At 33.3% G+C, this 13,844-nt stretch overlaps 1 protein-coding gene and 1 pseudogene across 1 annotated transcript in view; one reads left to right on the forward strand and one right to left on the reverse strand.

The window, feature by feature from the left end:
- DACH1 (dachshund family transcription factor 1) overlaps positions 1-13,844 on the reverse strand; it is a 383,360-nt gene that overhangs the window by 351,267 nt on the left and 18,249 nt on the right.
- LOC120622086 (protein BEX3-like) lies at positions 3,923-4,606 on the forward strand (annotated as a pseudogene).

Genomic DNA, 13,844 nt, shown 5'->3' on the forward strand with positions numbered 1-13,844 from the left:
CATTAGTCTAAGTCCTGACAAAAAAAAGAGATAACTAAATAGGAATAAATGAAGTGGCTCCCTATTGACAAAAGGAGAGAATATTTATTTCTTCTAGATGTTTAATATTTCTGCTAAACATAAACAATAAGCAACAATTTGTTTTTAAAGTCAGAGTATTGCTGTCCTCAATAGTAAAATAATTTGACTCCAATGTTAGATATTGTCAAAAGTAAGAATTAGCTGAAATACCTAGGATTTACAATAACATAGAAAATAAGCATGCTTTGCTATTTTTCTTTAACTTTAATTTCTTTAAAGTTAAACTACAAAAATGTTTTAATAGTAATTTTTGATAAAATAAGTTGTAATATCCAACTCTGCCAAAAAACTGTTGCAGATGAATAAAACTTATGTTAAATTTTGCCAAATAGCAAATGCTATCTAAAAATCAAGTAGACACTAGTAGATTCATAACTAGCTCTTTTTTTATGTTATGATAGAAGAGGAACTTGTTCAAATAATATATCTCTATCAATTTAACTTCTCAAAATAAGACACTTTCCACTAAGTGAAATATAAAAATGTTAGCGAAAGCATGGTATCCAGCCTGTTAGGTTCAATTGAATCAGCTGTTCTTCCATTTTGTTTATTCTCATTTCGATTATATTTGATTAAATTAAATAGGAAAGCTAACATTGGATTACTTAGCTTTTATACTTAAATACCTCCTACTGATTCCACAAAGCGAAGAAATAAATGTTTCCACGTATTTTCTTTTTCTTTCTTTTTTTCTTTTATTTTTCCCTTCCTTTCTTTCTTCTTGCTTTCCCTCCTTCCTTCTTTAATTTTTTTAAGACAAGGTGATTTTTAAAAAGCAATTTTATTTTTTTTGAAAGAGTGAAGCCTATATGGTTTCAGAGAGAAATTAACAGAGAAATTGTCTCCCCTTCAGAATATTTCTTCCTTAGACCTATTTGAGGAAAAAGTTTTGAAGGCTATCAGAAGAGAAAATATTTTGTAGAGGAGAGCCAACATTGATGTAAAAGAATCCCAGAGCATGGGATCCATTAGCACTTGGGCCGGAAAGACTGGGGAGGCTCAACCTCGGGGTGCCTGCACCAAAGGCCCTGGACCTGCTGAATTACGAATTCTGTGGTCTACTGGGTATAGATCACTCTCACTCAAACACAGAGCTCTGTTATTTTAAGAGGCACATAAATACTCATACTTTCACACATTTTACTTTGTCTCTATGTTTAGGTGACAAAGACCCAAGGTTTACTTTTTACATGTGAGAAGAAAGCAAATGTAAACTAAATTTTATTTTTAAATGTCCATAATTTGTATATACTATCACTTTAAATATAAATCAAGTGGAATAGCAATATTGACGGACTCAAACTATGATCCAAACTTATCAGGTAACATCATGATTTTTCTTTTACAGTGGCCAAATTTCAGGAGGGGCTGATGGTGTTGAACTTAACTAGATCTGAACTTGTATGAATATTACCATCCGGAGACCACATCAGTGCTGGAAGTTGGCAACAGAGCTTGTGGGCTTCACAAGCTTTTGAGCCTTTGAGATTTATAAGACCATTTAGTCATCTAAATTTGTGTAATATAGAGCAGTAGGAGATTCTATCTGAAGACCTTCGATAGCGTCATGCTATTTTGTCTAGGTATGGTTTTCAGAATCTATTTTAATAAGAAACTATTTTAATAGTAATTATATTAGATACAATACATTGTAATCCTTATTCTTGTTACAAAGCTACCATAGATCAGTAAAACTTAGATTAATTTTCCCAACTAGCACATGATATTTAAAATCAGGTAGATCCTAGCTAGAGTTAGAACTAACTGGTCCTCATCATTTTATTCATCATTATGAGCTATTTTGAAATGATGAGAAAATGTTTAACCTTACAAAAGTATGGACATATTGGTAGCCATAACAAATAAGTGTTCCTTTGTTTCCAGAAGCAATCTACCATTTACCTTCTCCAAGGCCTCTTTTAATAAAACGGACCAAAAAAAAAAAAAATCGATTAAAATAGTGAAATGCCCCTTAGGATAAAGTTAGTTCAGAAGTCAGTGCATTTCTCAATAATCTCTTTATCTTCTGCTGAAGTAATACACATTTGTGCCATGTTTTTAAGTACTATATTTTTCATAATGAGGCTGTTTAAAACGGAGCACTGAAAAGAGAACGGGTGCTGATACAGCAAGTGTTACGATATAAAACCGGGGTTATGATCGAAGCACACACCAGAAATGGAAAACGCGATTAGAGGCAAAACGGATGATGTGAAGTTCTCACATAACAAGCCAGTGAAGTAAACCAGCCTCAGAGATCCTGAATATCCACCTCATCTCTACTGTGTAGAGCTATTGTGCCCAAGAGCACTTCTAAAAATACTATAATGGGACATCATTTCTGGAATCGCTACCTATATAACAGAAAGTAGTCCCAAGAATAAAGTCAGAACTTGAAGAATTCAGCAAATAATTCCACACTTTTTTACACCTCTGTTACCTCACTACACTTCCCTCTAGCCTGTGTTTGACCCATTCTCTCACTTAATGAAAGGTGTAGCCATCTTAGCATTTCAGTGACACAGGATTTTCTGATGCACCATTAGAGTTGGTTTAGTTTTTCACATTTCAAAAATTGTGACTCTAATATGGTACCAAAGATAATATTCACTTGAGATCATAGAAATAATGCACACATTCTTGATCTGAGAACGCGAGAAGCAGCGTAATTTTTGGAAGCTAAGTAAATGCCGAAGTATTTGTTAGCATTCTGAAAATGCTGGCATCGTGTCTTTACCTCTGCTTTTTCTGCTCCTCCCTTTTCCCATCGCTTTCTTCACTCAGTGGTTGTCCATGCACAGAAAAGGAATTTAACGTTGAGGCTCTGCCTAGGAATTGGCTGGTCAGACACAGCTCGAGAAGACAGAAAAAAAGCAAGCCTGACAAAATTTTCCTGTTTTTCTCTACCAAATTTCATGACTCTTCCAACGTATTTGCTGATGAAGACTATGGCAAAAACTTTGGATGGCTCATATAGTAAGACCAAAATCAACCAAAGGCAGGTATTTGAAATCAGTAACTACCAGTCTATTTGAAAAATAAACTGGCCTATACACTTTCGTGAATGAGATACCTTACTCTTGCCAAGGAAAATGAAGTCTTTGTTTACTGAGAAGTACAGAACTACAAGACATGGAGCAAAAAGACTTAAAGAAGTAAACGGAAAAAAAAATGTGTTAAGAAGTCTGAATTAAAGTGAGCTTTGAATCAATTTTATAACCACTGGCATTATGAGAAACTCCATAACCCTTATTAAAATGAAAATTAAAATAAACAAGGGTAAGAATTCTGCTCTGCTGGCCTGCCTCCAAGTAAGGTAATTTGGTTTTGTCTACTCTAATCATCCTTGAGGTAACAATTATCTGATACTTTTTTAAAACTACTCTTGCCTATACTACTGATCAGAACCTCTATGTATTGGTGAAAAAAGCTGCCCTATATCTCAATGACTTTATATCTTGTTTGCTCGAGACAATCTTAGTTGTCACCTGTTGTCCCAACATGATTACTTACACCACTTCTGTTTATTCTCAAGAGTGTTCCAATCTGGCCAATAAATTTTATGGTTGCCCTACCTACGCCACTCCAGGAATGATGGGAGAGGTGATTGAAGTCAGTCTTTTAGTAAAGAAAACATCACAATAAAGTTTACATTAAACCATAACAGACAGGCTTTTTAATACTCTGCTGCAAATGTTCTCCGACCTATAAAAATCACCTAGACCTAGACTTCCATCTGGATACCAGCTCCTCACTGCCCTCTGTGCTTGGTGGGCTAGCGTTGGGCCCAGGGACAGCGGAGCAGGTCAGCTGGTCCAAGAGTCACGGTTGCGCACTTGAGATGAGAATCGGGAGGAGGAAGAAACAGCAAGGATCGGTTCAGAAAAAAAATTTCAGGGAAAAAAATCTCATCGTGGCAAATATCCACCAGGAAAATGAAGAAGTGCAGCAGCACGTGCAGAATGGAGGGAAAGACCATCCTTTGGGAGGAGGAAAAGGCCACCAGCCAGCAGGAAATAAAGAGACAGGGACAGGCTTGCTGACTTGCGCCTAGCTTCGGACGGGACACACGCAGCGTGAGAATCAATGATGGGATGGGTGGAGATGGTGATGATATGGAAATGTTCATGGAGGAGATGAGAGAGATCAGGAGGAAGAAATCTTAGGGAGCAGCAGTCGAATTATCCACGTATCCTTATGGAGGAGCTCTCTGATCACCGGGACCTTCATAATGAATTTTGCCTTATTCCTTGGCTCCTGCCATTTTTCATGAGATTAATACTGGTTCCCAATTGTTGTTTTCTTGTTTCTTGCATTTCCTGATATACCTTTACTGATCTGTTTGCTGTGAACCTTATGTAATTTCCATGTGTCAGGTGGGTTCTGTATGACCAGCTTCTAATTGGAGATTGCATGCTGGGCCCATAATTGGAGATGGCCTTGGAAACTAGTCTTAAGTTTCTGTCAATAGTAGTTTCACCCATTTGGATGGAAATAAAGCAATTTAAAATCAAAAAAAAAAAAAGTCACCTCGACCTGGATATTGGGGACCTTTATAGCTCTTCACACAGAATAGAAATCATTGCAGTCTATTTACCAACGTGAGAAGTTAAAACATTTCTATAAAAGTCCAAATAAGGGCAGAATCCTTGAAAATAAAGTTTATCTTAGGTACTCAGCTTGGGGTATTGGCAATAGCCTTACCTTGTCGTGGTCAGGAATTGCCTCATAAAAAAGTATATCTAAAGTATTCCAAATCACACATTTTATTCTTTTGAATATATAGAAAAATAATCTACCATTATAGAAAATTCTCAAAACTCAGTAATTTCTCTTTGGAAAGAAAGCTGCATTTGATTGGCTTTGAAAAAGTCTACATTTTCAAAACATAAGATTAAACTATTAAATAAAAAATTAATCTTTAATATTTATTGAGTCCTTATTATGTCAGTCACTGTGCTAAGTGCCTAATATGTATGATTTTATTTAATATAAGACAAGTATTATCATCCTACTTTTAGAAGTGAGTAAGCTGAAGCTCATAGACTTTAAAGAACTTGCCAAAGATCACAGAGCCAGCAAGTGATAGAGACAAAATTTTAAAAAACTAGTTTTTATCTGTAGCATAATATGCTCTTGTACCTCAGAACTGCAAATAAATTTTTAATCTTTCCCTACTTGTATATAATGAAAAAAGCCTTATTATTGCACTTCCTCTGACCCACACTTCCCTCCTTTACAAAGCTGGAAATCAAAGCCACAGAAAATGCAGAGAAATAAGCTCTGTTAAAATGCCTTTGAGCCCTTCACATCTCCTTCAAATATTGACTCAAATGTCATTTTCTCAATGAGGCCTACCCTGAACCACTTTATTTAAGATTTCAACAGTCCCACTACCCACACACCAAAATTCCCTCACCTAGATCTACTTTTTATAACCTTAAAACTATGTCGTTTGCTTATTTATTATATTTATTATTTTTTCTCTCTCTGTTCACCCCCAACCATGACCACTTGAATATAATCCCCACAAAGGCAGAATTTTTGTCTGTTACATTCACAAGTATATTCAAAGCACCTAGAAGAATGCCTGCCAGCTATTATATGTGTAACAAATATACATTGAATAGATAGAGAAAAGGTAGTTTTCCATCACTTTATGCACATATACACATGCACACATACATTATTTTGAATTCTGTTGAGCAACAAAAGGAAAGTATTAATAATGTGAAAATGGAGAGATTAAAGACAAAATGAATGTGCGCCATTCTCTAGTAGAAATTTTAAAGTAATTTTTACTAAATATACTCCCTCATTTGGAATTTATTTTAAAATAATTCTCTATGTATTCAGTAATTTCACACATAAGAAAATACATAAATGCTTTTTTCTTGAATGCTTTTAGGTAGACTTATGAAACAGCTATTGTATTTCACCAGCTATAGTGATAAAGATATATTTATACACGTTTAAAGAAGATATTATTTATCCAGTTGTAAAGGGGCATTTCTAAAACATATTTTTAACATTTTGCTGTTAAGTGGTGAGAATATGACAAACAACTGAGCTGGAAATTTGAGTAATTACTCTTCCCAGTTATCACTGCTCTCTCCCAGGTAAGTACAAAGTCTAGATGGTCAATACTGGTAAATGAACAAATCACGCAAACAGAAAAAAAGTTAACACTACCTATATTCCCTCTCCAACCATGTCAATAGTAACCATATTAGAGGAAAGGAATGATGGCAGGCAAGACAGACGTGCCAGTATGAAAAGTCTAAGGGGTGCCTGGCTACAAAAAGCTAGAAGACCTTAAACTTTAAACCCATGATTATATTGTATTTATTCAGCATACACAGAAACAATAGAAATATAAACTCAAAAACTAAATACACACTGGCAGATTCTTACTGAGTAGGATAATTTCTGTTGATAGGGAATTAGTAAGCATTTTAAAGTCTGCATGCGGAATTTTGTTTTTTAATATATAACTTTTTGCTTTATTGAGGAGTCACATTAATGGAGGAATCCTAGCAAAAAGTTCAGTGAGAACAACGTATTATTCCTTAATTGATGTGACTGTAATAACTCTCTAAGTTGTTTTTTATTATAATTATGTTCTCTTATTTTAAAAAGACATTTTGTGCATACAAAAACTCACCAATTTAGTGAAGAAAAGAATCTTTCTCTTATATAGATTCTAAGAATTAGATTAGATATATAAGATTAGAGAAATTCATTGAAACACTCATGTCACCAAAACAAAAGTGCATTATTGTTTATAAGCCATCTGGTAAGAGAATGTTGAGTGAAAAAGAAATTCTGAAGCAGTTTTAATTTGTTAATGTTGAGATCGACTTACATTAGGTCAATCTCTTACTTTTTTGAACTGTATCGTGATATTAATTTGCTTTGCTAACAATCGCTAATGTCGATTTTAACACTTGTCCCACCTTCCAGCATTAAATTAAATCACCAAGAATCAGCCTGTAGATTCACCGAATCTGTCATGGCCTTCCATGGAGCCTACTTTTGGGGTTTGCAGCAGCTTTCCTACTAAAAGGTCAGCTGAGAGCTTAAGGTGAATCTTGTTAACAACTTTCGTTTTTAATCAATGGTAATTTTCAAATTCTGGTACAAAATGTTCTCATCTTTTGACACTAGTTATTATCATAAGCTTAGAATCAAATACAATAAAGGTATTTCTTAGAGTCAAAATCATGACTCAGCAGCATAGAAAGACCTGCTTTCTGCAAGTCTCTATCTTTGACTTCCATTTAAGTTTGAATAATTCATAATGAAAAAACAATATTTGACCTCTGTAAATTAAGAATATTTTTTCTTATAAAAGTTGATACATAGTTTTCAAAAAGTTATTTGAAACTAGAAGACACAAAAGCAGTTTTTTTAATATAACAGAGAAATTATTAAAATATCACCAATTTGTAAAGGAATTATCAAATCTTCCTGAAAATCCCATTTATTATTTTATGACCACATCCCACAGCTTCTAACTCTCAAAACTTCTTCAAAAGTTCACACCAAAATATCTGGCTCCTGTCCTAATATTTTCTTTGAATCCCAGATACATGTTTCTGACATCAGCTGAATAACTCACAAGCATCTCAAACTCAAAGCCTCCAAAATGGAATTACTCATGTTCACCAGACCTTCTCTTCATGGTCTTATGACGGACAACACTGTTCATCAAGCAGTAGAGAATTACTCTCAACTCACTTTTCTTGCCCCAAATATCACACTAAGCCCTTTATATTTTAATATCTTTTCCATCTTTTTTCCTTCCTCAATCCCCACTACTGTTGCCTTAAACTAAAGCCTTAATTATTTCAAACCAGATTATTGAAATAACCTCTAGTTTAAAATGCTACTATCTCTTCCATATGAGGGTCACAGAGTCACCTACCCAAAACACAAATCTGACTGTATCATTCCTCCAATTAGGACTCTTTCAATAGAAAAAGATATTTCAATGGTTTTTCATCATCTACCATGTAATGCTCAAGTTCTTTAATCATATCACATAAGGCCTTTCCTGAATTTGCCAGTGTCTAACTTTGCAGCCCAATTTCCTACCTCTGATTAACAGATATATTACAATATATATCCAGGCCAACCTACAATCCTTGAAAAAGAGCATNTTTTTTCATTAGCAATCTAGGCATTTGCACACTTATGTGTGTTGATTTTGCTTTAATTTCAGAAGTCTTAAATTCATTAATTTTCTAATACTACAAAATTAGGATAAAACATAATGAAAGATGCAAAATGAATAAAAAGAGAAGTGATAAAATAAAGACAGAACAAGGGAATAAAATGTAAAAAGAACACAGTAACATTCTAAAGGCCACACCAATATCTGAACAGATAAATTGGATTTTAATTTTTTTCGTGTTCATGTTTTTAAGCTTGGTTTCAAGAAAGATGTGATTTATGGACTTGGAGTAAGAGTTTATTGCTTTTCTTTCTGTCTTAAAAAGATAAAGAGGATGTGTAAAATTAAGGGAGGACTCGAAAAAATTCTTAGCCTAACTAGATTATGGTGGCACAGTTATTCTACAAGCCCAAGGAAGCATTTTACAGTATATTAGAAGGTTATAAGGGTAATATTCATAGAAGGTCTTCATTTTCCAAATAGTTATAATATTTCCAGAGACACAAAATATGTGAATGCCATGAAATAACAAGATTTTAACTAGAAAAAGTCTGTAAATACTGAACCATTTTATGTGTTTGTTATCTTCTAAACCTGCTTTTTATATGCTGTACTATTTTCCTCCTAGATTTCTGGCAGCATTAATATAATAATTTTATATTTATATGTATGGTACAGCAACTCAAAATAGAACTTTAAAAACGTAACTCTACCTGTTTTCTAAAGAGGAAGCAATTCCTCATTTGATTTTATCTCTAGCAAAGCCCAAAAGTTTAAGCTCTTGGTCAACACATGGGTATGTCCATTTTTCTTTTTCCAATGGAAGGATGCTTGAATAGAAGTGCTTCTCACCATGAACAAACTGCGAAATGCAAGTGAAAATTAAATTTAGTTACAGCCGCCAGCCTCAGGTCTGCTTTTGATGGTGTTTGTCTCACTTAAACAAACACATCTGTTTGTGACATTGGAGTCAAACAAGTATTGCTATTGAACAGGACTGGGCTGTCTAGGAATAGGAAAACCAATCTGTAGTTTTCTGAGGTCACTTTAGTACTGGTGGCAGGAAGCTAGACACCGTGACTGCTCTGCTGATTGACTAAACACTAATTCTTGACTTCTCTTTCCCAAATACGACCTGGAAAACAGGGAAAAGGAAAGTGGAAGAGGACATTTCCTAGATTCCTACTCACCTCTATGTAGTTTATGATCTCTACATCATTGACTTTTTCAATCTCCTTTCCTTAAATTCTCATCTCATTGGTTAGATGTTAGGCTTTCCGGCTGGCCAGTGAGAAAATGGAAGCTTGGATAGGTTTGTGCAAGTCTCCTGAGGATAAGAGTCCAGTGTAGTAGTCGAGTGTCATTTGGAGCTGGAATCTCTGGGGTAAGCTCCTCATTTACCTTCTTTGCCTATAATTGTGTGATCTATCACCTGTAATGGGTGATTTATTTAACTTTGTAACTCAGTACTCTTCTTTGTAAAATAAAGATGGAACCATTGTGAAGATTAAATGAGATAAGAAATGTACTCAAGTATATTGTACATACTGTAAGAATACAAAAAATTAATGCTGATAAAAGAATAGGTAAAACCTATTCCGTAGGACAAATTTTATAATGGACACTTATAGTTAAGTATAAGGTGAGGAGTGGAGAAAGCATGAATTCCAAGGAGAGTTGAAAATAAGATGGTAAAGACTTGAAGGATTATGGGGAGTTGTTAGTGGCGATGAGAAAACAACAACAACGACAACAACAACAACAACAACAACAACAACAGTAGACACTTAAGACCTCACTTAATAGTCAAAGTTAAATTTTAAAAAATTTCTCCTATAATTTCCTCACCAAAACTAATAACAAGCTAAAAAATGATTTTCCAATCAATAGGTATCTATCTATTCTTCTGTCTTGTTGAAGATTTATAGGTTTCTAGTTGGAGCGTTGGCTAACAAATCAGTGCTCAGGTGAAATATAGCTAATTTATAGGGAATCTCAATTTTCAATAACATTTCACAATTAGTGAACTAGAAGTGCTTCTACCATTACAATACTAAAAGCCCTGCGCTATGAAAAATAAGTATGGCTTCTTTTTTACTGCCATATATCCTGAAAGTGATTTAAAGTATAGTAATGATGCTTCTATAACTCTATTTTTAAAAAGACAACAGCACTCTAAATTCCAAATTTGTCACACTACAATGAAATTTATTTTTCCTCAAGAAGCTTTGCTTGTTTATTAGACACATACAAGTGAAGATAAAAGTTCAGGTCAAATACTACATACCAAGACCCAATGCAGTGCTCATTGATGCAGTAGTATATTAAAGTGAAGAAAAAGTGCATGGATCATACATTGTATTAAAGTTATTTAGAAAGATAAGTTTATCGTGAAGATTATAGTAAGCTTTGTCCATTGCTCAAGCCTGGTGCATTTATTTCTTACAAACATTTAAATGAGCATAGTATTTGCAAAGCAGTGCAACTGTTGCCCTAGGGAAGTCATAAATGCAAAGAATCAAATTTTGTGGGAAAAAGCCAGATCTTTAAGACAGAGGTCTCTAGAGGAATTGAAAACGACTCTGCTTCCTTTAGTGCATCTTTGTCTTTCCTGAAGAGATCCTCACCCAAACCCTAGCACTGAAACTTATAAAGGAAGAAATAAGGTTTTGAGACTCCCAAGAGCATAAACTAATAGAATTCAAAGCTAATTGATTATACTTTGAGGTTTTCTAAGAATTTCATTTCACATAATATTGTAAGTTCAAAATGACATAGGTTGTGAGTAAATAGTTCAAATCATATTGGATGAGCAACCAAGGCAAGGGTAGGAGGGTGGCAATGGAAAAACACTGTAATTCATCCATCTATATGTTCAATTATGAATCGGCACTTTTTCAACATATAGTTGACGTACTTCAGCAAACCACCATTTAAAATACAGGAATTATTGCTAAATATTATATATTAATTCCATACTTTCCCTCCTGAAATTAATAAGAAATGACAGCCTTTTGTTTCTGATTTATGCAATATAGCACTATTGTAAGCCTTTGATGAGACACTAAGCATTAACAGAAAAACCTAAATATTTTGCTCAACCACAGTTAACTCCTTACCTTAATTGTAGACATCCTGGAACAAGAGTCCCATCGCTTTTCCCACATAATAATTACCTGGTGAAAAAAACATTATTTCCCACACTCAATTAAAGTAAACAAACAAAAATGAGCAAAGTGATGCACCTGCCCAACCAAGGCACTTGCAAGTCATAGGCATGTGCCAATCTGAAAAATAACAACTTCTTCCTATGGTATCTGAAGATGACAAAATATCAAAGTACTTGTTTTGCTGTGAAGAAAAGAAAAAGAAAAGATCTAAAGACATAAGAAAGAATGGCAAGCTACCTGGATGGAAGAAGGTATCCAGGTGAGTAATTGAGATGAGATGATGAATCTAATTTCAAAGAACAACATGTGAAGGAAAACAGATCCCACCTAGAACTTTCCATGGCTACTTCTCAGTATAAAAACTGGGAAGTTTTTGTTGCAAACTTTGTCATAAGAGGCTTTATCTAGCATACAAATAATGTTTAAATCCCAATTACATGCCCAGATAAATGGTTTTTAAGCTTTTAAAAATAACCTATTTATATCCGCAAAGAACGATAACCTCTCAGTAATAGGAGTGGCCAGCTATTACAATAGTATTGAAGTGGAAATGTAAAACAGACATGGAGGGCGAATTAGAACCTGTCAGGAAAGGGCTGAAATTACAATAGATTATGCCTAGTTAGTCTTATATATTACTTTCTCCCCATCAATAGCCATTGATCTAAAAGCATGAATATTTAATAATTATCACTACAATTATTTCAAACTTTATCTTATGAGCAAAATTTGACCTTATTTATATGGTTTTTTGTGTGGTAGAAGTTCCTTTGATGATGATAAACTAAAAATTTTAAAAAATATATATTCTGTAACAAGATTTAAGGAATAAAAAAGGAGTAAAAAATATACTTTTTACTTAGTTGAGCATACAATAGGCTTCTATAACAGTTAAAGAGACAATGAAAATTAACCTACAGTGCTAATGGATATAAAACTTAATGTCACATGTATTTCTTATAAATTACAACTAGCTCGCTCTATATCTTTAATGTAAAAAAGTTTTGGAAAATCTTGGAACTATAAACAGTTTTGAATTTTTCCATAAAACTACTACATTGCTGTAGATACACAGAATCTATCTTAAATATTTTTAAGAAATTTGTATTATTATTATTTCAAAATAATTTATAATCTTCGAACTACAATCTAGATTGGAGTCATTAGTTAAATACTCTGAATGGGAAAATGTAAGAAATAAAAGTTGTAGAATGAGATTTCTTGGGTTCTATTTCCTCTAGTTTTGTGTACCAGTTGTGTAACCATGGGCAAGTTAACTAACTGCTCTGATTTTCAGTGCCCTTATCTTTCTTTAAAAGCAGGTAGAATCTACCTCTTATGGCTATTACAGGGAGTTAAAGATATAACATATCAAAAACACTTATCTATAACAACTAAAAATCACTAATATTAGTAGCTATAATTCTTATTATCACTGGTGATGTTTTCAAATGTAAATATATATACTCTTACTTTTGGTATGGTCACTCAATTTAAATTGTTTGGTAATTCAAAATTATACATTTATTTACTTTTCATAATTAATCTGATAGATAAACCTAAATTAATAATAATTTTAAAAATATAAAATCTCAATCTTCTAAAATTATGTGTGTATGAACATACATAAAGTTTAAAAATTTGTGCCTAAACACTTCAAAAACATGGGATAAGTTCAGGAAATAAAGACACCTTATATTATATGTAAGCACTAATATTAAATATATTTTTATTTTATTTTTTCTTTTAGGTATTTAAAAAATCTAAAACATATGTATTTCTATCATGTTTTAATTTCTTGGTCATAAATAAAATGCTCTAAAAATAAGACTCTCATAAGAATATTTTAATATAATTCAATAATATACCAACAAAATTTTTATAAGGAGTCAGTTATAAGGAATGCCTACTTTGTGCCAGAAAGCACCTGATAGTTTTAACAAGAATAAATACAAGATAATACTCCATAATAATCCCAGGGAGATAATTATTAGTCACCAGAAATTAAATTCATTGAAGTTTTAAAATCAATTGATGAGTTCAAGAAATAGCCAGACCATCTTGTATCAGCTAGCATCTCAACAGCTACATTTAAAACAATTAACAGCAGATCACGAATATTTCAAAATTTTAGATGCATCAAGGAAAATGCAGCAAAAGAAATCCACCTGGATTTCCCCTCCTGGTGAATTTCAGACATGAGATGCTTTTATAGACAAATGCCAAGGAGAAAATCAATCAGATCCAATTTCAACAACCTACTAAATTTCACAACATAACAAGGAAGAAACAATGTGTGTTTCATAATTTACAAAAATGTCAAGACATTGTCATAAATCTACAGACAATGGCAGAACAATCGTACTCTAAAATAGGGAACATTATATTATATTGATGAGTTCACAAAATATTGGCAG

The sequence above is a fragment of the Pteropus medius genome, unplaced genomic scaffold (assembly GCF_902729225.1).
Source record: "Pteropus medius unplaced genomic scaffold, Ma_sr-lr_union100, whole genome shotgun sequence".
Taxonomy (NCBI): Eukaryota; Metazoa; Chordata; class Mammalia; order Chiroptera; family Pteropodidae; genus Pteropus; species Pteropus medius.